General features: G+C 35.1%; 1 protein-coding gene and 1 pseudogene across 5 annotated transcripts in view; both read right to left on the reverse strand.

Moving 5' to 3' along the window:
- Window positions 1-25,730, reverse strand: part of LOC145285919 (SEC14-like protein 5) — a 211,158-nt gene that overhangs the window by 153,535 nt on the left and 31,893 nt on the right. The window lies entirely within an intron of this gene.
- LOC145286717 (U2 spliceosomal RNA) lies at window positions 17,215-17,348 on the reverse strand (annotated as a pseudogene).

Consider the following 25,730-nt stretch of genomic DNA (forward strand, 5'->3'; position numbering starts at 1 on the left):
TCTTGAAGGCAATCAGCTTTGATCAATATGGGGAATACCTTTCATATCAGACACTGCCGAGTTCCTCCCCAAGAGGGAGAGCTGGTTTTCCAACATCGTGGTGAAGCAAATACGGCAGAAAGCTGAAAGCTTAACTGGCTGTAGACCAGTTTAGCTTTCAGCATTTCGCTATTCTCTACAGTGTGATGGTTGACATTGCTAAATTTCAATGCTTTACACTTCTGCTCCCGTCTTAGCATAGCGGTAACATGCCACAGTTTCTTTCATTTTCTTTTCCGCCTAACACTTTTTTTTTCTTTTCAAACACCTGGGCAACGCCAGGCACCCCGGCTAGTTATTATATAAAACAAACTTTTTTTTTTATTTTTAACATCAAATTTTGTGTGACCACGATTTAAAAATAAAAAAAGCTGAAGAGAAGAATCTCATGATAGATTTGTTTAGACCAATACCAAACCATTGTTTAGTTTTGTTTTATGCTTTTTTTTCATTAATTTTTTCATTAAAAAGATAGATAAAAAAAAAAAAAAAAGAAGCAAGCGAAAAGTATTTGATATTTAATAATAGATCATAATGGATAGTTTACAAAAGTCACCTGTCAAAATACTTTGTCATGCAATTATACCTTTTTCAAACATGGCATACCAAAGATAAAAATGTCAAACACCTACTAACAATGCAGAGATAAAAATCAAGTCGCATATTGTGTTAAACTACTTCTCTCGTCTGCTGAAATTATATACTGATGATAGAAAAAAAAAAAAAAGTTTAGAGTTTGAAAATAAAATAAACACTTTGGGGGGTGGGGGGTAACAATATACTAGAACAGGGTTTCCCAAAGTGGGCTCCACGGAGCCCTGTGAGTGAGACTGAGGGGCTTCAGAAGCCCTTTCTTAAAGAGGACCAAATGCTTTATATGGAAAAATTAAATGGTCGCAGACATTTAATTATTAATCTTTTTTACTAGAAAGAGATAGGATTCATCAGGATGGTTTATGAAAAGTAAAAGAAAAAAATAAAATAACAGAAAATGCAACAATTTTTGATTAATCAAAAACAAAAAATGGTTGTAAACACAAAAATATAGTAAAATCATGAACAGGAACAAGTATGTTAAAATTTAAAAATAATGTTTTTCATATTTATTTTAGAAATTACCTTAGTGCTCCAGGAAAAACCTTTGCCCTGCTCAGGGTTCCATGGTGTCCTAAAGTTTGGGAAAACCTGTACTAGACCACTCTTGAATTGTTGAATCAGAATTTGTGTGTGTATATATATATATATATATATATAATTATTACTATAATAATTTAAATACCTACAGACACTAGTGTTTCATCTTTTCAGGAAACATCAGTGCAGGGAGTTATGATTACAGCCAGTCGAAAGATTTGAACCCGGCCACAAAACCATTTCCGACTCCAATAGAAAGGAACAAACTACACAGCTAAGGTTAACTGCTAGGAATACAGTTGAACATATATTTATCAAATACTAGCAATCGGTGCCCGGCGTTGCCCAGGTGTTTTGAGGTTAATGCTGAGAAAAAAAAAAAAACGGTCAATTTTTTAAAACTTTGACCCCTATTATGACCTCTTAACATTTATTGTTTAGGGATCAAGTAAAGTTAATAAGTTAGATCCATGTCCAAGGAATCTATATCTAAAATATCAAGTGTTTACTGTTTAGACCCAGAATTGTAGGAGGAGTTTGGTAGAGTTCTCAAAGGTCAAATCGTTGAATATTGACCACTTAATCGCCAAATTTCTGTCGAAAACCTATCACATCGATTTTCCCAAATCGCGAATTTGGCCCTTTTTTAAAGCAGTTTGGCCTTCAAAATTTCTGTTTGGCCTTTTTCTTCACCGATGAAATCTGGAGACGCAACGGGAATTTTCGGCAAAAAAATGTTGTTACTATGCACATCTATGTAATGAAATACAATTTGTGGCAAAATTTCAGGAAAAACTAATGGATGGTTATCTCGCAATAGTCCGGACAATTCGTTAAATTATCTCGTCAAAACCATAAATCTCGAATTTTTGTGCATTTTTTTTTGGGGGGGGGGCTAATTTGGCATAATAGTGTCCATTTAATAGTATTTTCTTGTAAAAATAAAAAAATAAGGAAAATTACAAAAAAAAACAAACAAGAACAACAAAAGTGTGCCGTATTTTTAAAAGTTTTATTGCGTTGTTTTTATTTGCTTTTTTTATTTCATCGGTGAAGAAAATGGCCAAACAGAAATTTTGAAGGCCAAACTGCTTTAAAAAAAGGCCAAATTCGCGAAATTTGGCCTTCAAAATTTCTGTTTGGCCATTTTCTTCACCGATGAAATAAAAAAAGCAAATAAAAATAACGCATTAAAACTTTTAAAAATACGGAACACTTTTGTTGTTCTTGTTTGTTTTTTTGGTAATTTTCCTTATTTTTTTATTTTTTCAAGATAATACTATTAAATGGACACTATTATGCTAAATTAGCCCCCCCCCCCAAAAAAAAATGCACAAAAAAACGAGTGAACGCGCGTATTTTTTTTTTTTAGTTTAGTTTCATAATGGCGGCCGTGGTGTCGGAGGTTCGATTGTTAGATTGTAAGTTAGTTTCGTATTTTTTTAAGTTGTAAATCGCAAGTTAGAAAAAAATTAAACCCTTCCAAGATGGACAATAAATAAGACCAAAATATTTTATGGTAAAGTTAAGAGCGTAAGAACTATACTTTTTTAGGAGATGTGATTATTGGATTAACCAATCAGAAATCGTCTGTGGCACACACATCTCTGTTTTTATAGATATATAGATATATCGCTCTCTTTCTCTCTCTCTTACCTAAAAAACTCACCAAACAGTTGGAAAACTCAATCATGTTTGACAAAGCCAAAAAGTAAAGTTTTCCTCTACAAAACAACCAAACCAAACACAATAGATAAATATTTGAAAATATAAAGAACTTTAAAGTTAAAAAAAATTTCCACAAATTACTGAATTCAGCATTAAATAACCTGAAAAGAGTTGATATGATAGGAAACTAGTTGTTAAAACTGGAACAGAAAAGGACAAGATATTCTAGTAAACAATTTTTTAAAAATTTATAACTTGAAATATTGCAGCATTAATTTTTTTTTTAAATTCAATTTATAACGTTATGTAATCAATTCTTAATGCTGCAATATTTTAAGTTATACATGTAATATATATTTTTTACTAGAATATCGTATCCTTTTCTATTCTAGTTTTAACAACTAGTCCTTTACATTTCCATGCTCATATTTTTCTATTGTAATACATGTATAATTATATACAATATTCTAATTCTGTTAATGCGAATGATCATATCCTTTTGTGACATCATCCACTGTTCACGGAGACAAACATACACGATAGGACCGAGAGTTTTATAATGGCTTGCATTTTTTTTTCCTTTTTAATCAAAAATGCAATAGCATAAAGTAAAACAATATTTTTTTAACCTATTAAAAACATAATTATGAAATTAAATCCACCGGAATGCATTTTGGCTACATAAACAAGTAAGACATTTTAATCTTTTGTTAATAGTTGAAATTTTTTTAATGCATTATTCCGTTACCTTTTTAAATGTGAAATGGATTTAGAAACATTTAAATTGTTGAATAAAAACATCATTTCTGGCTTAAAATTTATTGTAACAAATTCTCATATATTAAAAGATTAAAAGTTTTAGAAGCTATTTACATCTAATGAATTTATAAATAGATATTAAAACATTACCATAGAAAATAGTTACGGTTTCATAATAATTTGGTTCAATTCATCATTAAATTATCAAACCATATTAATGAAATTTAACTTTCAAAATTCAATTTTTGTTTACAATAGTTTGATTTTAAAACGTGTAGTTTTCATCAGAACTACCCCTATGCTCTATGTCTAAAAACAATGTGTCTGATATAGCATCTGACTTCAGACTGGTTAGCTATCAGCATAGACAGCTACATACCCTAAAAAAGAATTTCAACAGAAACCGAACAGCCAGCCTTGATTAAACTCTTGGATTTGCTGCCACAATTGTACATAGAAACCACTACCTCAATTGTATTTAATGTAAAACGATGTTTTAAAAACTGAAGTCGCCATTAGAACCACCAACAATCACTGCAAAAGGATTATAAAAAAAACACGAGTGTCATATGCTCAGTCCAAATCCAAAGAGCAACAGTGGCTGCGTTCCCATGAGTTTTGACGAATAACAAGGCCCTAAATAGATGTGTGTCCTTTATCCCGACCATCATCAATGAATCTTAGGGGATTTCATCAGCATCTGTCAAAGCCAAACTCTTTGCCAAGAACTTTACAGCAAATTCAACCTTATGCAATCAGAAACTACCTCCCGAATTTCTTTCCAAGACTGAAAATAATCTGAATGACATCCATATATTTCTTTGTGACAGTGTTACACTCATCACTAACGTTGACGCCAGCAAAACAACTGATCCTGACAATATAGTACTCCACAAGCAAGCCAGAATTAACACCTACTCTTGGAAAGCTGTTCAATTGGTGCATAAAAGGGAAATGCTTTCTAACACGGAAAACCTCATTAGTTTGCCCAATATTTAAAAATAGAGGAGCTTGAAACGTCCTCTCAATTATTAAATCCTTTCTCTCTGATAAGCTTATAAGACTAGTGGTCGAGGGATAGAAATCAGAAACTCATAGTATCAATGGCGACGTTCCTCATGGTTCCATCTTGAGCCAAACTCTCTTCCTGATTTTCATCAATGATCTCTCAGATCACATTCTTAAATCATTCGTAGACATTTATGCAGACAGCACCACAATCTATAGCAATACTTCAAAGGCCAACACAATGACCAAGATCTTTTTGATTCTCTCTCTTCTGATCTTGATCACATGATGCAATGGGGAAAAGGGTGGCTGGTTAATTTTAATGCATCGAAAACCAAGCTTCTCTATTTTCATCATAATCGTTCTGATGCCTTTCAGGCCCCAATTGAAATGAATAGCTCTTGTCTTAGGGAAGCACCATGTCTTTACAAGCTTCTGGGACTGACATTCACTCCTGATTTGAAATGGAACACGTACATCAAATCTGTTGCCAAGATTGCTGGAAAATGGTTGGATCATTCTACTGCTCCAGTAGGTGTCTCTCTGTTGACGCAATCCTCTATCTGTATAAGAGCCAAGTAGTCCTAAGACGGAGTACTATTGCCATATCTGGGCAGAAGCTGCTCAGCGTACCCTGTCCTGCCTTGATAGAGTTCAAAATCACCTTCGAAACCTAATAAGTGATGCCCTTTTCTCTTCCCTGCAACCTCTTTCCTACAGAAGAGACATTGCAAATCTGTCTCTGCTCTATCATTATTTTCATGGCACGTGTTCATATGGTCCCCTTGGCTAAACTTTCACAAAAAACATTCAACTAGCTACAACCACTATCAATAATTTCTCCCCACTCTCTATCTGTGACTAATTCTAAACACAGAGTTCATGAACAAAGCTTCTTTCCTAGAATTTCCTGCCTGTGGAACTTTAGGAGGCTTTTGGAACATCCCTTATAGTATGTGTGATGTTGAAGCAAAGACTGGAAGGTGACCATTTTTTACTTCTGCATGGTAAGTGCCACTAAGTGGAACGTCCCTCATATGTTAATTGCAGAAAGGATGCAGATACAAGAAGGAAAAGTTTGAAAAATTATAATTAACAAACAAGAAAATCTTATCAGCAATTTAATGGTGCAAAATCTTTTTTTTCTTTTTTGGAGGGGGAGGGTTGTCCGTGTCAGACGATCTAATTTCTTGTACATGAAATGCTAATTAAAGAGCAGTCTTCCTTATTCCTAAAATCATTGACAGTTTCAAATGCCAGGATACATGCACTCTGCTGACACTTAACACACAGCGAGAAATAAAGAGAGTCACCTTTCTTATCTACTCTCTAGTCGCAATTGTTTCAACACCACACATACAAGATACGTTCCAAAAGTAATGCCTCCTATTTTTTTATTTCGGCTTGAATAGACCAAAAGGGAATACAAGTTGCATTGTTATGATTGATCGATCTTATGCATTCATCACCTAAAACTTTCATCTCTCTGTTGTAGATATCGACTGTGTGAGACTCTAAGAAAGCCATTCCTATCATGGACATGCGTCAGAAGCAGAGATGTGATATTGAACTCCACACAGAAAAAAAATTGAACCGATCAACATTCACCGGCGCCTGTTGAACCTTTATGAAGCCGATGCAGTTGATATCAACAAAGTTGGGAGATGGGTTCATCGATTTCAGAGTGGAAACAGATGTGAGCAATAAAGTATGTTCCAGACTTTTACAACCGAGGAATGAAAAGAGATAGTGCATTGAGTATGATGGTAACTCTGTGGAAAAATAAATTCTGGAGCACAAAAGGTTGCTTGTTTAAATGGTCCCATTCCTGTTTTCATAGCTCTTCAACATTTAAGTTTTTTAGTTAAAAAAAAAAAAAAATCAAACTTACTTTTAGAACAACCCTTGTCTAAAATATACTTGCTTGTCACCATCATAGAGTGCCTAAAGTCTGCGGAGTTACTGAAGCGGCACAAGCCCTAGATGCGTTAAACTGACTTTCTCTGAAGGAAGAAGTTTCTTGGGAATATGCATATTCACATCAAGGGAAGTGACAGTATTAGATTTTTACAACTCTAACAGGGAGGTATCAACGTCCTTCTACATACAGTATCTGAAATTTCCAAATGGTCACTAATCTTGTACTGATCAGGCTCAACATTGCTTAACTTTGGTTATCTAATGAGAACCGGTGTGTCAACATGACTATGACACTATCTATCTGTACATGGGTTTGCCAGAAAAAGCGTGCATAAGGATAATTCCTCCTACAAGTAAACACTGACCAAATATTCAAAATAAAATGATAGCTGAAGCCCAAATAAGATTCGTCTGTATGGCTACACTCTATGTAGATATTTAGAAATTCCGACCTGGAAAAGAGCAATTTTCCCCCCTCCCCTCTTTGTCAGAAACATTGCTCATGGAATATGAGGGTCAAAGGACAAAATATGGAAAGTGAGAGTTAAAAAGCGGTCGAAAGTAAGCCATGCTTCACTTGGGAAAAAGGGTTGGTTGGTTGTTTTTGCTTTACGGCATATCAACCCTTTTCAGGTTATTTAATGCTGAATCCAAAGATTTTGAAGAAAAAAATTTTTTAATAGAATATATCTGTTGTTTTCAAGTCGGTTTCTATTTAACCCATAGTTGGGACCCTAACAGGTACTACCACTCCGGGTCAGAGTCGACCTGGGAGAAATGGCAATTAAAAGGGTGGCTCCACACTCCCCAAAGCCTGCAAGCTTGGGCCTCACTACTGGATATAGTTTAAGGTCACATCCAGGACCTTGGGAAAAAGGGAAGATAAATAAAAACCTGGCCAGAGATAAGTTAATTTGGAAGTCAATTTCTAAAAGCCGTCCACACATGCCAACATTTAAAAACGGATGTTAAACCAAATTTTATAATAATGATTAGAGAAATAGAGAAAGTCAGTGTTATTTCTTAAGAGCTACATGCCGATGAATGTTAGCCTCGGCTCCAAACAAATTCTGTTCCTCACCATTTAATAACCATCTCTGTGGTCACATTAATAACAAGAATTTATGCAGGTAGCAGACAGGTAACACCTAGCCAGAAGTATAACATCCTGCTGCAATGCAAGAAAAAAAAAAAAAAAAAACAAACAGAAAAAACAAATCCATCTATGCACTAAAAAAAATAATGCACAGCTGAAAGCCATGCAGTTGGCGTGCAAGAGGGGGGGGGGCATGATTACTAATGTTGGGCCAATTAATCGTGATCAGAACATTTTAAGGGCATCAGAAGAGTTAGGTATGCCTTAAAATAGAGTACTGTTGCAAGAGCTGCTCGGCGCCCCTTATCCAGCCTTGATAGAGATCAAAACCGGCTTTGAAACCTAGTAGGTGGTGACCTTTTCTCTTTCCTGCAACCTCTTTCCCACTGAAGAGACGTTGCGAGTCTGCTTTATCATCATTTTCATGGCAAGTGCTCGACTGAACTCCAATCTATGGTTCCCCCTTGTCAAACTTTGACAAAAAAAAAAAACAAAAAAAAACGACTAGCTACAGCCACTATATACGATCCCCCCCCCACTCTATCTGTGCCTAAATCTAAATGCAAACTCTATAAATAAAGCTTCTTTCCCAGAACTGCCAGCCTGTGAAACACTGTTCTGCTGGCCTGCTTCCCGATTGAATAAAACATCATAGTTTTCAAATCCAGTGTACACAGGCTCTTATTAAGCCGTCCCCATGATTAATCGAATTTTAACCATTTTACACCATTAACGATTACTACACTATGATCTTACACTCATTAACCCTTACTCTCAATGGCTATAGGGCCTCGATAAGTAGTGACTCCCAAGTGAATAAAAAAAAAAGGAATTGGAAATATTTGTGTTTATTTTCTCCTCCATTTTTTTCTTTTATTATTTAGTTTTCTTTAAAACATTTTCCATCGTTGGTCCTAAAGATAAAATGATAAATATTTACTGATTTCAAACTACCAGTACAACTAAAATCTAGTGTAATTTTACATTTGTAAAAATATGCACATATTACATGTTTTTTTTTTTTATGTAATCTGAAAAAAAAAAAAAAAAAAAAAATTAAAAACTAGCTATATATATATTTCGAAATTTAAAAAGAATTGGAGTCAGAATCAGTAACTTTATCGGAATTGGGGATTTAGAACAGAATTAGTAATTTTATCGGAACAAGAAAAAATATTAGAATCGTCACATCACTAATCGTACATTAAGTGTGTAGATAATTCCCCAGAATAGGTGAGGTAGTTCATTATGTGTGAATGTCAAAAAAATAAATAAATAACTTATATATATATATATATATATATATATATATATATATATATATGTGTGTGTGTGTGTGTGTGTGTGCACACATTAACCAGCTTGATTTGAGATCAATGGACAATTGTCTAGCCAAGTTAAGAGAAACTTTTGTCAATTCCTATTGCATCCTGGAAAGAGGAGTTTGGTTATGGTGCCGACACCAGGAATGAATCAAGGACCTTTAAATGCATTTGGTTGCCGACAGTGGCAACGTTCGCTCGTATTATCAGCAATAGGTGAGGTAGTTCATTATGTGTGAATGTCAAAAAAATAAATAATAGTAATAATCCTCGTTTCTCCTTTTTACAGACAACCTGATATGATAAACAACATTCACTAAAACCACACATATAAAAAACAATGCAGCATCCAAGACAAAACCGACTCTCAAGCAAAATATCTGTCTATTTTGGACTCCCAAAAGCACCTAATTTGCATAATCATCTTCACCTCATAATTAAACGGTTCTAAGTTTGCATACTGTTGTCTCCTTACAGCAGGCACATGCTAATCATGGCCATTTATTTCTCAGTCTCTCCACAAGCTTTTATCTCATTGACTCAAATGAATAATGAAGATGAACCTCTATATTTTCATACACTATTGTTCACCGTCTTTGATTTAAGCACAGCAACCATATACCACACCACTCCTTGGTCACAAAATTCTGTCTCTGTCCGTCTGCTCATGTTTTCCCACGCATATCAAATTTGAACTTTTGACAGCCCATTCCTCTCATTATCCTTCAAAGCTGCATTAATATGTAACACAAGTATTGATCAAGTTCATGAACATGGTTATAGTAGACAATCTGAGTACAGGATTTGTAAGCCAACAATGTAACAAGAATAAAGTAAAAAAAAAAATAATAAAAAAATAAAAACGTGGGAATAAAAAGAAATACAAGACTGAAAAGTCATGATGGACCTGAATGAAAATTAAGAATAAACTAAAAAAATAAAAATAAAAACGTGATGAACCTAAACGAAAATGGGAAAGAAATTGGACAAAAAAAATTCACTTTGCATTTAACTATCGTCTTTCAGCCTTTGTTCATTTCCTTTCGAAAAGAAAACTAACTAAAATGATGACATATATTTTCTTCTCAAACTGTGTCAATTCTCCTTTTGAAAGAAAATGAACTAAATTAAAATGATTATATATCTTTTTTTGTTTTTTTTTGTTTTTTTTGGGGGGGGTATAAATTTACTTTTTAAAATAAAAAGGAAGAATAGTTAAACTTCTTTTAATGGAGGTGGGGGATACTAAGATACCTAATACTGGGTGACTCCTCTAATAATACTATCTCTCGAATTGAAAGCCATGTTTAATTTCAGAAGAATTTACGATGGGTAGCTATTCTATACAAGTCCTGGAGATGAAAAATTTTCAGTGGATAGCTGTTCTGTAAAAGTCCTGGAGATAATGAGCGAGGAGGGCGGTAGTAGGCATTCGAGTGTACTGGGGGAGGTGAAGGGGGAAGGGCGTTTGCCGAAAAAGGTTGGGAAACCTTGTTCTAGACTATTCCTGAAGTGAGCCAAAATCAAGTCAGTGTCAAGAGAGGAGAGTTAGAGTTATTTACAATGTTGCATATCATGTTCAGGTGTGTTTATCATTGAATGGCAATAAAATAAAGACTGTTGGATTTTCATGGCCAAAACTTGGTGGACAAGTCAGTCGTAAACTGAAGTTTATTCAAAATTTAACGGTTGAAAAACCATACAAGTGCAGAATTTTTTTTTTTAAATGAATATATTTATTTACTAAAATCAAATTCGAATTTTCAATCCATAAAAGAATCGTCTCCAGGAAAATCCAGATAATCATATTTTTTCTTTCTTTTACATGCTATGCTGGTGGTAATGCCTGGCACGTCTTCATAAAAGAAAATCCACTGTATAAAAACCACTGTTGATATTGAAATTCAAAATTAAATGGTAGAAAAATTGCAGAAAGGATTATTAATTTTTGTTATATTTTCGACTACTAACGTGTGTATAAACCCTTATACACCCGTGCTTTGCTTGTCTGTGGATACAAAATTATTTGGATGCCAATGCTGATTTATGAAAATAAAATGTTTATTAAAAAAAAATAAATTAAAAAAAATTAAAAAAAAAAAAAAACAACATGGAGGGAGATGGACAGTCACTGAGAGACATTATTACGTAAGGACACATGTAAGGAGGAGGTATCTGAGTGTACTAGAGGAGGGGGGGGCGTTTGGTGAAAAAGGTTGGGAAACCTTGCTCTAGACTATTCCTGAACTGAAGTACATCATAGACAAAATCAAGGCAGCGTTCAAGAAAGGAAAGTTAGAGTTATTGACAATGTTGCATATCATGTTCAGGTGTGTTTATTGAATGGCAATAAAATAAAAACTGTTGGACTTTCACCACTGAAACTTGGTGGACAAGTAAGTCGTAAATATTTTTTCTTAATTTCTTTTACGTCTTTCTTTTCTTTCGGATGCAGGAGAAAGAGAAACAAATAGGCAGATAGATTGCTTTGCTGCACTTAGTTACATTGTGTAAACTCTCTCCCTATTGGAGACAACACTTTAGACACATCTTTCCTACTTGAAATCTCGCTAGCCAAGAGATCAAAAATCTTTATCTGAAAATCACATGGTTTTGCAACCTCTGCATGGGGGTCACCTTTGACCTTCAAAAATGTCATTCAAACGATTGTGTATAAACATAGTTCTCATTAGATTACTGAAGTTTAGCAATATTGAGCCTGGTTAGTACCAGATGGTTAACCATTTGGAAATACCAGGCTGTGTATGTAGGAAGATGTAGGCACCTTCCTGCAAGAAGTGCAACCACCTAATCTAGTCATCTTAATCAGGATATACATGCAGCTAGAGACTGCTTGTGAAATTGATATTGCCTAGAAACTTCCTCCTTCAGAGTAAACTGATTCAACACACCTAGAGTGAATGCTGCCACTGGTACTGCTTTCTATGGAACATTTTAACAATTTGGTGGGTGACATTTAGAGAGGGGATGTATTTGCTAATATTTTGGTGCAACATTTTTATTTTATTCACACAACATTTGGAGTGTTGCCATTTTAAAAAAGATGAATTAATTAAAGAGTTTGGTTTTAAATCCTCAGAATATTATTTACTGTGACACCCTCACCTGAAGGAGGCTGGAGAGTGTAAGAGAACGTCACGAAAATCGCAAAAATCAAGATGAGGAAAATGATCTGTAATACTTTAATTTTCTTTTGAAAACAAAATTGAACTGAAAGGGTTCCAGGAGACTCAGAGTTAATAACACTTAAGTTGCAAAAAATCCCCACAGAAAAATGCCATTCTAACAAATAAACACTAACTATTCACACCAAATCTTCCAAGAATATTTTTTTGTTGTTGTTATTCTTTTCAATTCTACAACCAACCTTGGTGTATTGTCCATCTATATATATAAAAGCGAAAATGTATGTATGTATGTGTGTTCGCTTTTTCTGTGTCTACAAAAGGCTTCTTTCAGAGGAGCAGTCGGTCGGTTCACAACTTTTTAAAACTTTTTATATCACATATAAATCGTAATATCTCACAGTTAACAACGAAGCTCGCCTGTCTATTTAATTTGCTCGATTTCGGGAAGATAAATATTCAATATTTGTCGCTCGCCGCATGTGGGTTAGTCTTTTTCCTATAACATCTTGGGGGGGGGGGGAAGCGTTCAGCAGTAAATGAAATCCCGCAGTCTAACTTGACCTCATTAACTCATTAAAACGAGCACCTGCTAAATCCAAGTAATTAAATAAATTCAAACGTGTTTCCGTAAGCATGTCGCGGTGGGGCAATGGTTAACGTCGCCGTTTTTTTTTTCACAACTTTGCCTCAACGGTTCGGGTTCGATCCTCATACTTACTTTTTTTTTTAAAAAAAAAAACCCACACACGCACCTCCAAACACCTGGGCAACGCCGGGTACCCCTCGCTAGTATTTTATAAAAGAATATTGGACCGTCTATTATATAAAGTACAATGTCTGTTTGTATATTCAGCTAAAATTTAACAAACACACAACAAACACCCACAAAGTTGTTTTGCTTTGTTTTGTTTGTAAAAAATAAATAAATAATAATCTGTGTAAATCTAAAATTAAAGAAATATTCATTATTTGGGGATCAAATGGTCATTTATATCATTTTATCTTATCAAGATGTACACACATCTTTGAATGTCATCATGTAAAGGGAGGTAACTCTGATCTTTTTTTTTTCCAGAATTACTTCCCTTATTCAAAGGCGTCCGTCCGTCCGTCCGTCCGTCCGTCCTTCCAAAGAGAGGAATGGGCTAGGTGAAAAAGAAAGGAGTGGGAAAAGTAAAGGGTAAATAAAGAGGTTATGCTACACTTTTGCCCCGGGCAATGCTGAGTAGGTTTACTAGTATTTCATAAAATTTTATGCTGATTTCCTGTGCAATTGCGCTTATCAGTCTCCAATAATGCAGCAGACAAAAAAAAAAAAAAAAAAAAATCACAGAACGATAACAAGTGATAAATAACGAATCTGATGAATATTTTGTCAGCTAATTTGCCTTTGATAGCGGTTTGCTTCCATCTATATTCCAATTAGCAATACAAGGGATAATCATCATCATTGTTATGTACAAAACCTTTATGCTGGAGAATTGATTACCAAATAATAACTCATGAATATATGAATACAGACATAGAATTACAAATCATGTTTTTACTTGCAGAGAGGAAGTCAAAACTAATGTAGTCACTTTGATTAAACAACTATTTAAATAAAAAAATGATTGGTGGCAAGTTTTGATATCATTATATATATATATATATATATATATATATATATACTAGCGGGGGTACCCGGCGTTGCCTGGGTGTGTGGAGGTGTGTGGTAGGATCGAACCCGAAGCCCTGAGGCGAAGTTGGAAAATAAAATCGGCCAGCCAGAATGAGTTACTGAAAGATGTTTGAATTTATTTAAGTAAGAACCAAATTGACAAGTGCGTGCACGGAAGTCGTCAAGCGTTACGACGACGACAACGTCAATGACCAGGTTTGTTTATTATAAGCGAAGTAAAAAAAAAGAAAACAACGTTAAAACTTAAGCGGGGGGGGGAGGTAATCAAAACATCGAAAAAAAAAACTAACATAAGGCAAATGAACGATGAAAACAGAAAAACGAACACGTGAAAAATGACTTAAATAAGCCTGTTTTGATACTAAAATTTAAAAAATTGGTGGGTACCCGGGTGTTTTTGGGTGTGTGGTCGGGGGTGGATAAGTGAAATAAAAAAAAAAAACAGAAAAACTGGTTCAATATTTAAATTGTTTTAAAAAATCAAAAAAATAAAAAGACATCTCACACCACGATTCGAACCCAAAACGTTTAGATAATGAACCAACATGCTAATCAACTAAGCTAACGCGACGTACATGAAATTTAGTCAGTTTTTCAACTATTTAAAGTAAATCAGGTCATAACGTCATCTGACGCATGCATAGAACTGGTCGTCGTCACGAGAAGACCGTTTTTGTTGACCCCCCCCCTGTTGAAAACTATCGATTTCGAGGTGAAAATATGAACGTTTTTGGCCAATTTTTCGATATTTTTCGAGTGAAGGATGGGGCTTCAATATGATACCGAGTTTGTGAATGTTTGTTCTGTGTGTCGAAAGTTTTTAGCAGACACACAAACATACACACATAGATTTACGCTTTTATATATATATATATATATATAGATAGATAGATAGAGAGAGAGAGAGACAGACAGACAGACAGAGGTTGAGAGAGAGAGAGACAGACAGACAGAGGTTGAGAGAGAGAGAAAGAGAGACAGAAAGAGGGAGAAAGAGAAAGGGAGGGAGAAAGAGGAAGAGAGGGAGAAAGAGAGAAAATGAGAGGGGTGAGAGATATTAATAGTTTCACAAAACACTAAGATATTCTCCCACCAAAACTGTAGCCGCAGAGGAAAAAGGAGCAAGATTGTTATCAAGGATTGTGATTTTAAGGTGGTCGAGATTTTGTGACTACCATATATTTTTCGACTCTTTAAACTGTCTTCATGCACCATGTTTTGGGGGTTTTTTTTTTGATAAGTCAACAAAAGAAGCCAAAATGAGTAAGTATTTGAATTAACTTTTTAACATATTCTTTATTATTCTAAATTCTTGCTATGCAATTTTACCCTTTTTTATTCAAACACATTCTCTGTCTGGCCATGTACTTAAATTGCATTTAGTTGTGGGGCCAAAAGTTTTTAACTTTGTGGAATGTGAAACGCCCACAAGTTATCACTACTCGTAAGTTGATCTTCACTGGAATTGTAGTACCTGGCAAGCATCATCTATGGATTGAATAGAAAATATTGCTTACAGATTATTCCTATACAAAACCTAAGCAAATTAATCTAAAAATCTATCCTATACAAGATATGTATGATTTTAGCATAGAATCACTAAACGATGATGGATAAAATCCAGTAAGCAACCAACATGATTGAGCAGATGTTGGTTTTGTTTAGGATTTTTACATTTGCATTTTGAATGTGTAAATAAAAATATTTTATCTCACCATTTAAATAACAAAGCTAACATTGTATATAGTCCAATAACCATCATTTTTCATGAAAACTCAAAAATGTTGGTGCTTGTTTATATTGGAAATAAGCACCAACATTTTTGTTTTTTTTTTTTCGATAAGTCAACAAAAGAAGGTTGGAAATAAGCCAAAGGGTAGAAGTCGTCAAAAGAATTTGGCAACAAGAAAACAGAAAAACACATAATTATACAACAACAAAATTTATTGAAAGACGTTAGTGCAACAATAAGTTTATAAAATAAAACACTGCGAGATAAGCACGAAGGTTTTCATTGATTGGTCAGACTTGACCAGCCAATGGCTAGTGCTGTGATCATTGCTTTAGGCAACCATTTTTTTTTTATTTTTGTTTATTTATTTACCATCCTAAAGTCCCCAGGTCACACGTGCACTTGATTGACCTGACACACTTTTTCAAAGTCCAAGGTTTTCCAACCTGTCATTTCTATTGAAAATAAAAAATGATTTTTAATATTTTCATTTCTGACATATCTGTGTATCTTAATATTGTTTTTAGTTTTTAACACTTGTCAAACCCTTCACTTAATTTTACAATATCTTTTACCTCATCAAACTTTATTTTGGACACTGCATTTAAAAAAAAAAAAAGAAAGAAATACCTAAAATAATATTTGCCAGTAATCTTCTATCTTCTATATATATAAAAGGCAAAAATCGGTGTGTATGTATGTATGTATGTATGTATGTATGTATGTATGTTTGTTTGTAACGCTAAAACTTTTGAAAGACGGAACCAGAGTTGACAAATTTGGTATCATATTGCACCTTGATCACCCGGATGACAAATATCGAAATTTCACGTCAAACGGACCAGTAGAAAGGGGTCAACTGATCGTTTTTCTCCTAGGGGGGCCCCCCAAAAAACCTGTCATTTTAACGTTATTCAATACGTGTCACGTGACGTGACGTCAGCTCAAACTTTTGACAGACACAACCAAAGTTGACAAATTATGTATCATATTGAACCTTGATCACCCGCATGACAAATATCGAAATTCCACACCAAACGGACCATTAAAAGGGGGTGAACTGATCATTTCTCTCCTAGGGGGGCCCCCCAAAAAACCTGTCATTTTAATGTTAATATTACATAATCCAAAAACGCTTAGTCATGTCACGTGACGTGACGTCAACATCCAGTAATGGCGAACAAATGTAAACAAACACTTTGTTTTACCGATACTTTTGTAATTTCTCTTCTGCTTTGTTCTAGAGATTATTAAACTCCATGACAATGTCTCCAGCGTATTTAACTGGTTAAAAATAGTATTTATACAAGAGTTTTAACGAAAAATATCAGGAAAAAATGTACAGGAATAAAAAAAAATTCAGCTTTCAAAATATTCGTCGATAAAAAAACCGATCTTTATATTTACGCTAGCCATTTTGTATATTACCACGTGACCTGCTATCTCTTAAACTGGAGGGGGGGATCCACTTGAATCCAACAAAACCAGTAATTTTTTTTTTCTATTATATATACATCATTTTCTATAAAATTAAGTGTAGACTTTATAATTAAAACAAAAAATGTTATTCATACTAAAAAAAAAAAAACGCTTAGTCATGTCACGTGACGTGACGTCAACATCCACTAATGGCGAACAATTGTACCTATTTACTATGCCTCCCCACGGGACAGAGTTAGACACCAGGGTCGTTTTTTAACGTGGAGAAAAGGTACAAAAATAAAAATTGTCTCAGTCGTGGAGGATTTCTCCTCCACCGAAAGAGAACAAGAAATAGAAGTGCAGCATCTGAAGAACAGATACTACACTTTGATCTTGACCAAAAGGCCAAGAATGCGAACAATTGTAAATAACAACTTTTTTCACAAAACCAACACCGTCTTTCTTTTTTTTCTCTCTCTTTCTCTCTCTCTCTCACCCACTTACTCTTCCCTCTCTCTCACCCTCTTTCTCTTGACGTCACACCACTGTTAAACTGTGGGGGGGGGGAACACATTCCCAGGCATTATCTCCTATAGATGCACATTTTATTAGAAATTCAGCTTTCAAAATATTAGACGATAATAAAAATATAAAACCAACACCCTCTTTCTCTTTTCTCTCTCTCTCACCAACTTACTCTTCTCTCTCTCTCACCCTCTTTCTCTTGACCTCCTACTACTGTTAAACTGTGTGTGTGTGGGGGGGGGAAGAGGCAGCTTGAAAACCAACAAAAACAGTGCACAGTTTCCCAAGCATTTGGGGTGGGAAGGGGGGGAAGAAGCCGAGTGCACAGTTTCGTGTGAGAGAGAGAGAACAATTCTCAACCTATATACTCAACAAATTTTTTATCTACAGATTTGAAAGTTTGTATATAGGGTATTCAGACATATGGAAATATATCTAGCATAATCTATCTATTATATCTATAAAAGTGAAAATGTGTGTGTGTGTGTGTGTGCGTAAGAGAGAGAGAGAACAATTCTCAACCTATATACTCAACGTATTTTTATCTACGGATTTTAAACTTTGTATATAGGGTATTCAGACATATAGAAATATATCTAGCATAATCTATACATTATATCTATAAAAGTGAGAATGTGAGTGTGTGAGAGAGAGAGAACAATTCTCAACCTATATATTCAACAAATTTTTTACCTACAGATTTGAAAATTTGTATATTGGGTATTCAGACATATGGAAATATATCTAGCATAATCGATCTATTATATCTATAAAAGTCAGAATGTTTGCGTGTGGTTGTGTGTGTAAGGTTGCGAGAGAGAGAGAGAACAATTCTCAACCTATCTATTCAATAAATTTGTTATCTACAGATTTGACCATTTGTATATAGGGTATTCAGACATATGGAAATATATCCAGCATAATCTATCTATTATATCCATAAAAGTGAGAATGTGTGCGTGAGAGAGAGAGAGAGAGAGAGTAAGTACAATTCTCACCCTATATATTCAACAAATTTTTTATCTACCGATTAGAAAATTTGTATATAGGGTATTCAGACATATGGAAATATATCTAGCATAATCTATCTATTATATCTAGAAAAGTGAGAATGTGTGTGAAAGAGAGAGAGAGAAGAGAGAGAGAGAGAGAACAATTCTCAACCTATATATTCAACTAATTTTTATGTACAGATCTGAAAATTTGTATACAGGGTATTCAGACATATGGAAATATATCTAGCATAATCTATTATATCTATAAAAGGTAGAATGTGTGTGTGTGTGTGTGTGTGTGAGTGAGTGAGTGAGTGAGAGAGAGAGAGAGAGAACAATTCTCAACCTATATACTCAACAAATTTTTTATCTACAGATTTAAAAATTTGTATATAGGGTATTCAGACATATAGAAATATATCTAGCATAACCTATCTATTATATCTATAAAATGACCATGTGTGTGTGTGTGAGAGAGAGAGAGAGAGAGTCAGAGAGAGAGAGAGAACAATTTTCAGCGTGTGTGTGTGTGAGAAAGAGAGAGAGAGAAAGAGAGGAAGGAAAATTCTCACCCTATATATTCAACAAATTTTTTATCTACATATTAGAAAATTTGGATATAGGGTATTCAGACGTATGGAAATATATCTAGCATAATCTATCTATTATATCTATAAAAGTGAGAATGTGTGTGTGAGAGAGAGAGAAAGAGAGAGAGAGAGAACAATTCTCAACCTATATATTCAACTAATTTTTTATCTACAGATTTGAAAATGTGTATATTGGGTATTCAGACATATGTAAATATATCTGGCATAATCTATGTATTATATCTATAAAAGTGTGAATGTGAGTGATGGAAAGAGCAAAAAATTCTCAACCTATATAACCTATAAAAGTGAGAATATGTGTGTGAGAGAGAGAGAGAGAGAACAATTCTCAACCTATATATTCCACACATTTTTGGTCACAGATTTGGAAATTTGTATATAGGGTAGGCAGACATATAGAAATATATCTAGCATAATCTATCTATTATATCTATAAAAGTGAGAACTTGTGTGTGTGTGTGTGTGAGAGAGAGAGAGAGAACAATTCTTAACCTACATACTCAACAAATTTTTTACCTACAGTTTAGAAAATTTGTATATAGGGTATTCAGACATATGGAAATATATCTAGCATAATCTATCTATTATAACTACAAAAGTTAGAATGTGTGTGTGAGAGAGAGAGAGAGAACAATTCTAAACCTATATATTCAACAAATTTTTTATCTACAGATTTGAAACTTTGTATATAGGGTATTCAGACATATGGAAATATATCTAGCATAATCTATCTATTTTATCTATAAAAGTGAGAATGCGTGTGTGTGAGATAGCGAGAGAGAGAGAGAGAGAGAAAAAGAGAGAGATAAAAATTCTCAACCTATACATTCAACAAATTTTTTATCCACAGATTTGAACATTTGTATATAGGGTGTTCAGAAATATAGAAATATATCTAGCATAATCTATCTATTATATGTATAAAAGTGAGAATGTGTGTGTGTGTGAGAGAGAGGACAATTCTCAACCTATGTATACAACAAATTTTTTATCTACAGATTTCAAAATTTGTATATTGGGCATTCAGACATATTTCAATATATCTGGCATAATCTGTCTATTATATCTATAAAAGTGAGAATGTGTGTGATAGAGAGAGAGAGAACAATTCTCAACCTATATACTCAACAAATTTTTTATCTACAGATTTGAAAATTTGTATATAGGGTATTCAGACATATGGAAATATATCTAGCATAATCTATTATATCTATAAAAGTGAGAATGTGTGTGTGTGTGAGAGAGAGAGAGAGAGAGAGAGAAGAATTCTCAACCCATATACTCAACAAATTCTTTATCTACAGATTTTAAAATTTGTATATAGAGTATTCATACAAATAGAAATATATCTAGGATAATCTTTCTATTATATCTATAAAAGTGAGAATGTGTGTGTGTGTGAGCGAGAGAGAGAGAGAGAGAGAGAGAGAGAGAGAGAGAGAGAGAGAGAGAGAGAGAGAACAGTTCTCAACCTATACATTCAACAAATTTTTATATATAGGGTATTCAGAAATATCGAAATATATCTAGCATAATCTATTATATCTTTAAAAGTTAGAATGTGTGTGTGTGAGAGATAGAGAGAACAATTCTCAACCTATGCACTCTACAAATTTTTTATCTACAAATTAGAAAATTTGTATATAGGGTATTCACACATATGGAAATATATCTAGCATAATCTATCTATTATATCTATAAAAGTTAGAATGTGTGTGTGTGAGGTAGCCAGAGAGAGAGAGAGAGAGAGTAAGAACAATTTTCAACCTATATATTCAACAAATATTTGATCTACAGATTAGAAAATTTGTATATAGGGTATTCAGACATATGGAAATATATCTAGCATAATCTATCTATTATATCTCTAAAATTGAGAATGTGTGTGTGAGAGAGAGAGAGAGAACAATTTTCAACCTATATACTCAACAAATTTTTTTATCTACAGATTTGAAAATTTGTATATAGGGTATTCAGACATATGGAAATATATCTAGAGTAATCTATCTATTATATCTATAAAAGTGAGAATGCGTGTGTGTGTGAAAGAGAGCGACACAGAACAATTCTCAACCTATATATTCAACAAATTTTTTATGTACAGATCTGAAATATCACATTTGTATAGAAGTAGAAATCTTGATACCTACTCTGATACCTAATAAAAGAAAGGACACTCTTTAGGGCGGATTTTGATTATAACAAGTCACTAATTAGAAATTATAATAAACATTCTAATAATTTAAGAATTTTACCAAAATAAAATTGCATGGTAATCACCCAATTTCTGCCACAAAATTTTGATTGGCAGAACTCATAAACATAAAATATATATTTTCTAATTTCATCTTTTTTTTTTCTTTTTACATAATCTGGTTTGATGTTTTCCCAAATATTCAAATCACTATATTTTGCTGCTTAATATCAAATACAACAACTGAGTTATTTTTATGCATCAAACAATTACATTTTCTCATTCATCCAAACTAATCACTGAACATCAATTTCATATTTTCTTCACTAAAATATTACTGTGCTTGATGTCATCAAGTGGAGCGGATCATTTTTTTTTCATTTGTTCACACATTTTTCCAATTTATATATATTTTAAAGATTCTTAGCCTATGTCATTGCATACCAATCTGTTTATTAAAAGTTAAGGTTCACTGTAAACACATATGTTACACCAAAATAAAAACGCTTCAGATAATGTCTTGATATTCAATTCAGTTTCTCACATGACATCTTATGAAGTTAGTAGAAATGTTACAGACTTTTGAATCTCAAACACTTTCAATACTGTGCACTGATATTTTCTTTTTTGCAATATAAGCACATTCATGATTTTTTTTACAAACGTTAAAAACTTTCACATTGTGTAGCAATATACTGAAACAATTATAAAAATATTTGTTTTTATTTTGAATGATGCAGGGCATCTGAAGAGAGATTTTTCTAACAAAATGAAAGTATAATTTTTAGCAATAGGTATCTAGGAAAAGGCCACTACATATGTTATAAGTTCCAAATTTCCACAACCTGGCAAATACTGGTACATGCTAGCAAATTTAGATTTGCAATTACAGAATATGATTCTAATTTTTTCCTTTGCTCTTTATTCTAACACTACACTAAGTTTACTGTGTTATTTCGCTACAGTTGATATTGTGTAGAACAATAAGAAAATCATAGTGAACAATGCATTCAACAAAATTTCACACACATTTCTAGATACCTATATCTAATAAGTTCAAAAGAAAGGACACACTTAGGGAGGTATTTTGGTGGTCAAGTCACTAAAAAGAGATTAGCTGGTTTCCCGGCATAGCCTAGGATATAATAAAGATTGACTGAAATACATGTTCTAGCTGGTTTCTAGGCGTTGCCAGGGATGTAATATAGACACATTATGTTGTATATTACCTGTTCTCTTCTCCCTAAGGTAAAACAATTTCATATACATGCTGTAAATTACCTATGCTAGGGATAAAACATGAACAATACCAGTCCTAGGGTAGATAAAACAAATAATACATAGAGATGAAAGATTCCTCTCCCCTAAGAATCAAACATATGTTCAATATATGCTTTTGTTTTTTCATTGTTTATACGGTCCCGAGCAACGCCGGGTAGCCCTGCTAGTCTATATATATAAAAGCGAAAATGTATGTATGTATGTTTGTGTGTCTACTAAAAACTTTCGACAGACAGAACAAAAATTCACAAATTTGGTCTCATATGAAAGCTCCATCCTTCGCCCGGCAAATATCGAAAAAATGGCCAAAAACGTTAATTTTTTCACCCTGAAATCAGCACTTTTCTACAGGGAGGGGTCAGCAAAAACCTTCCTCTCATGACGAAGTCGCTTCTACGCATGCGTCATACGACGTCGTAACCTGATTTAGTTTAAAGATTTTAAAAAATGACCTAATTTCGTGTACATCGTCTTAGGTCAGTTGGTTAGAGCGCTGGTTCCTTATCTAAAGGTTTTGGGTTTGAATCGTGGTGTGAGATGTCTTCTGTTTTTTATTTTTTTCGATTTTTTAAATTTTAATATTGAAGCAGGGTTATTTAAGCCATTTTTCACATAACGTTCGTTTTTCTGGGTTTTTTTTACTTTGCTTATTCTTAGGTTTTCATTAACACCCCTCACCCCCGATCGACCACACACACCCAAAAACACCCGGGCAACGCCGGGTACCCACCGATGTTTTAAATTTTAATATTGAAACAGGCTTATTTAAGCCATTTTTCACATGTTTTTTTTTTCTTGGTTTTTATTTTTCAGATTTTTTAAAGTTTTAACGTTCGTTTTTCTGTTTTCTTTTTTCGATTTTTACATTTAACATCGTTCGTTTGCCTTACGTTAGTTTTTTTTGTGTTTTATTTTCTATTTTTTTAAGTTTTACCTTTTTTTATCTATAATATTTCATTTTTATTTAATATTTAAAAATATTTACTTCGCTTATTCTTATGTTTTGATTACCCCCCTCCCCTACCACCCGAGCACATCATAGGCCCTTAACGTCGAGGACGACGATTGGCAAGGCGCTTCAGTCTTCTACAGTTCAGGAAGTCTGTGTATTGCTGGCAGGATCTTTTGGCACCAGATCTTATAGCAGCTTGCCACTTTGCTCGGTTGCCGGCAGAGGTTTCCCAAGTGTTGTGAGGGATGCCGAAGACCTGGAGGTCACGTTTCAGGACATCCTTGTAGCGGAGGCGTGGCCTGCCAGCACAGCGAGGGGCATCAGCTATCTCTCCAAAGAGAAGTGCTTTTGGTAGCCGGCTGTCGTCCATGCGGCAGGTGTGGCCAGCCCAACGTAAGCGACGGATGCGCAGCACTGTGTACATGTCAGTACTCTTGGTCGTGGAGAGGATAGCTGTGTTTGGTACATGATCCTTCCATGTGAATCCAAGAATTGTGCGCAGGCATCGGAAGTGGAAGGCGTTCAGACGGTGTTCGTGTCGGCGGTAGGTGCACCAAGTCTCACTGCCATACAGGAGAGTGCTGAGGATGCAGGCCTCGTAAACCTTGATCTTTAGGTGTAGCGAGAGGGACTTGTTCTTCCAGACTCTCTCACTAAGCCTGCCGAAAGTTGTTGATGCCTTTCCAATGCGGGAGTCCAGTTCACAATCAAGACTGTTGGTGTTATCAACTGTAGAACCCAAGTAAGTGAACTTGGTGACGTTTGACAGTACATGATTGTTTACGGTTATTATGGGTGAAAGCCCAGCAGGCTGGGCAAAGACCACCGTCTTGCCTAGGCTGATTTTGAGACCAAACTCCTCGCAGGCAGAAGCAAAGGAGGAGCACATTGCCTGAAGCTCAACCTCCGAGTTGGCGATGAAGGCAGCATCATCAGCGTACAGGAGTTCACGGATCTGTACGCGGTTAACCATAGTTTTTGAGCGTAGCCTGGCCAGGTTGAATAGGCCTCCAGTACTGCGAGTATGAAGGAGCACTCCAGTTGGGTTTGGGAAGGCTCGGCGCAGAACAGCTGAGAAATATATTCCGAACAGAGTAGGAGCTAACACGCAGCCTTGCTTGACACCACAAGAGATGGGGAACTCTTTAGAACGAGAGCCCTCAAACTGTACTGTAGCCTTCATCTGATCGTGAAATTCTTGTATGGTTTTCAGGAGTTTGGGAGGGCAGCCCAGTAGACGGAGGACTAGAAATAGCCCTGATCTGCTAACATAATCAAAGGCCTTCGTCAAGTCAACGAAAACTGCATAGAGAGGACGGCCTTGCTCAATGCATTTCTCCTGGATCTGACGAACAGAAAAGATCATGTCAGTGGTAGAGCGGCCAGGTCGAAAGCCACATTGACTCTCAGGAAGAATTCTGTTGGCAATAATCTGGAGACGTGGCAGGACTAAGCGGGCATAGATCTTTCCAGGCTGGGAAAGTAGAGATATGCCACGGTAGTTGTTGCAGTCGCAGCGAAACCCTTTGTTCTTATACAGGGTAACTATGTTGGCGTTACGAAGTTCATCGGGAATAGTACCTTCATTCCAGCAGATTGAGAAGAGATGATGGAGTTCCTCAGTTAGTGAGTCACCACCGCATCTGAAGATTTCTGAAGGTAGCCCATCCACGCCGGGGGCTTTGTTGTTCCTCAGTAGCTTGATGGTATTGTGTACTTCATCGATGGTGATGTCGTAATCTAGCTCATGGAGGACTGGTAGTTGGTGAACAGCAGCTATTATAGCAGCCTCACTAGCTGCTACAGGTTGAGCATACAGAGAGCTGTAGTGCTCCACCCAACGGTCAAGCTGATCATCAGGATTGGTGAGTAGTTCTCCGGTCAGAGATCGCAAAGGAGATGATTTCTTCACAGGAGGACCTAGAGCCTCTTTCAGAGCTTGGTACATGCCACCGGTGTTGCCGGTGGCAGAGCAGTCTTCAGCACGCTTGGAGATGTCACTCCAATAGTTGTGTTTAGCCTCTCGAGTTAGGCGCTGTACTTTTGAGCGGCTCTGCTTCCAGAGGCTAGTAGCTTGAGGAGAGGGGTCCTGCATCACAGCCAGTCTTGCCGCTCGCTTTTCTGCTAGTGCTTGATGGAGTGTGTCCGCGTGGTGTCTGAACCAGTCCGGCTGCTTTACTGTACGTCTACCAAAACTGGAGAGTGCGCAAACTCCAACAGTGTCACGAATCCGCAGCCAGGC

Source organism: Euprymna scolopes, chromosome 10 (genome assembly GCF_053919585.1).
Source record: "Euprymna scolopes isolate OS-2025 chromosome 10, ASM5391958v1, whole genome shotgun sequence".
NCBI classification, from domain to species: domain Eukaryota; kingdom Metazoa; phylum Mollusca; class Cephalopoda; order Sepiida; family Sepiolidae; genus Euprymna; species Euprymna scolopes.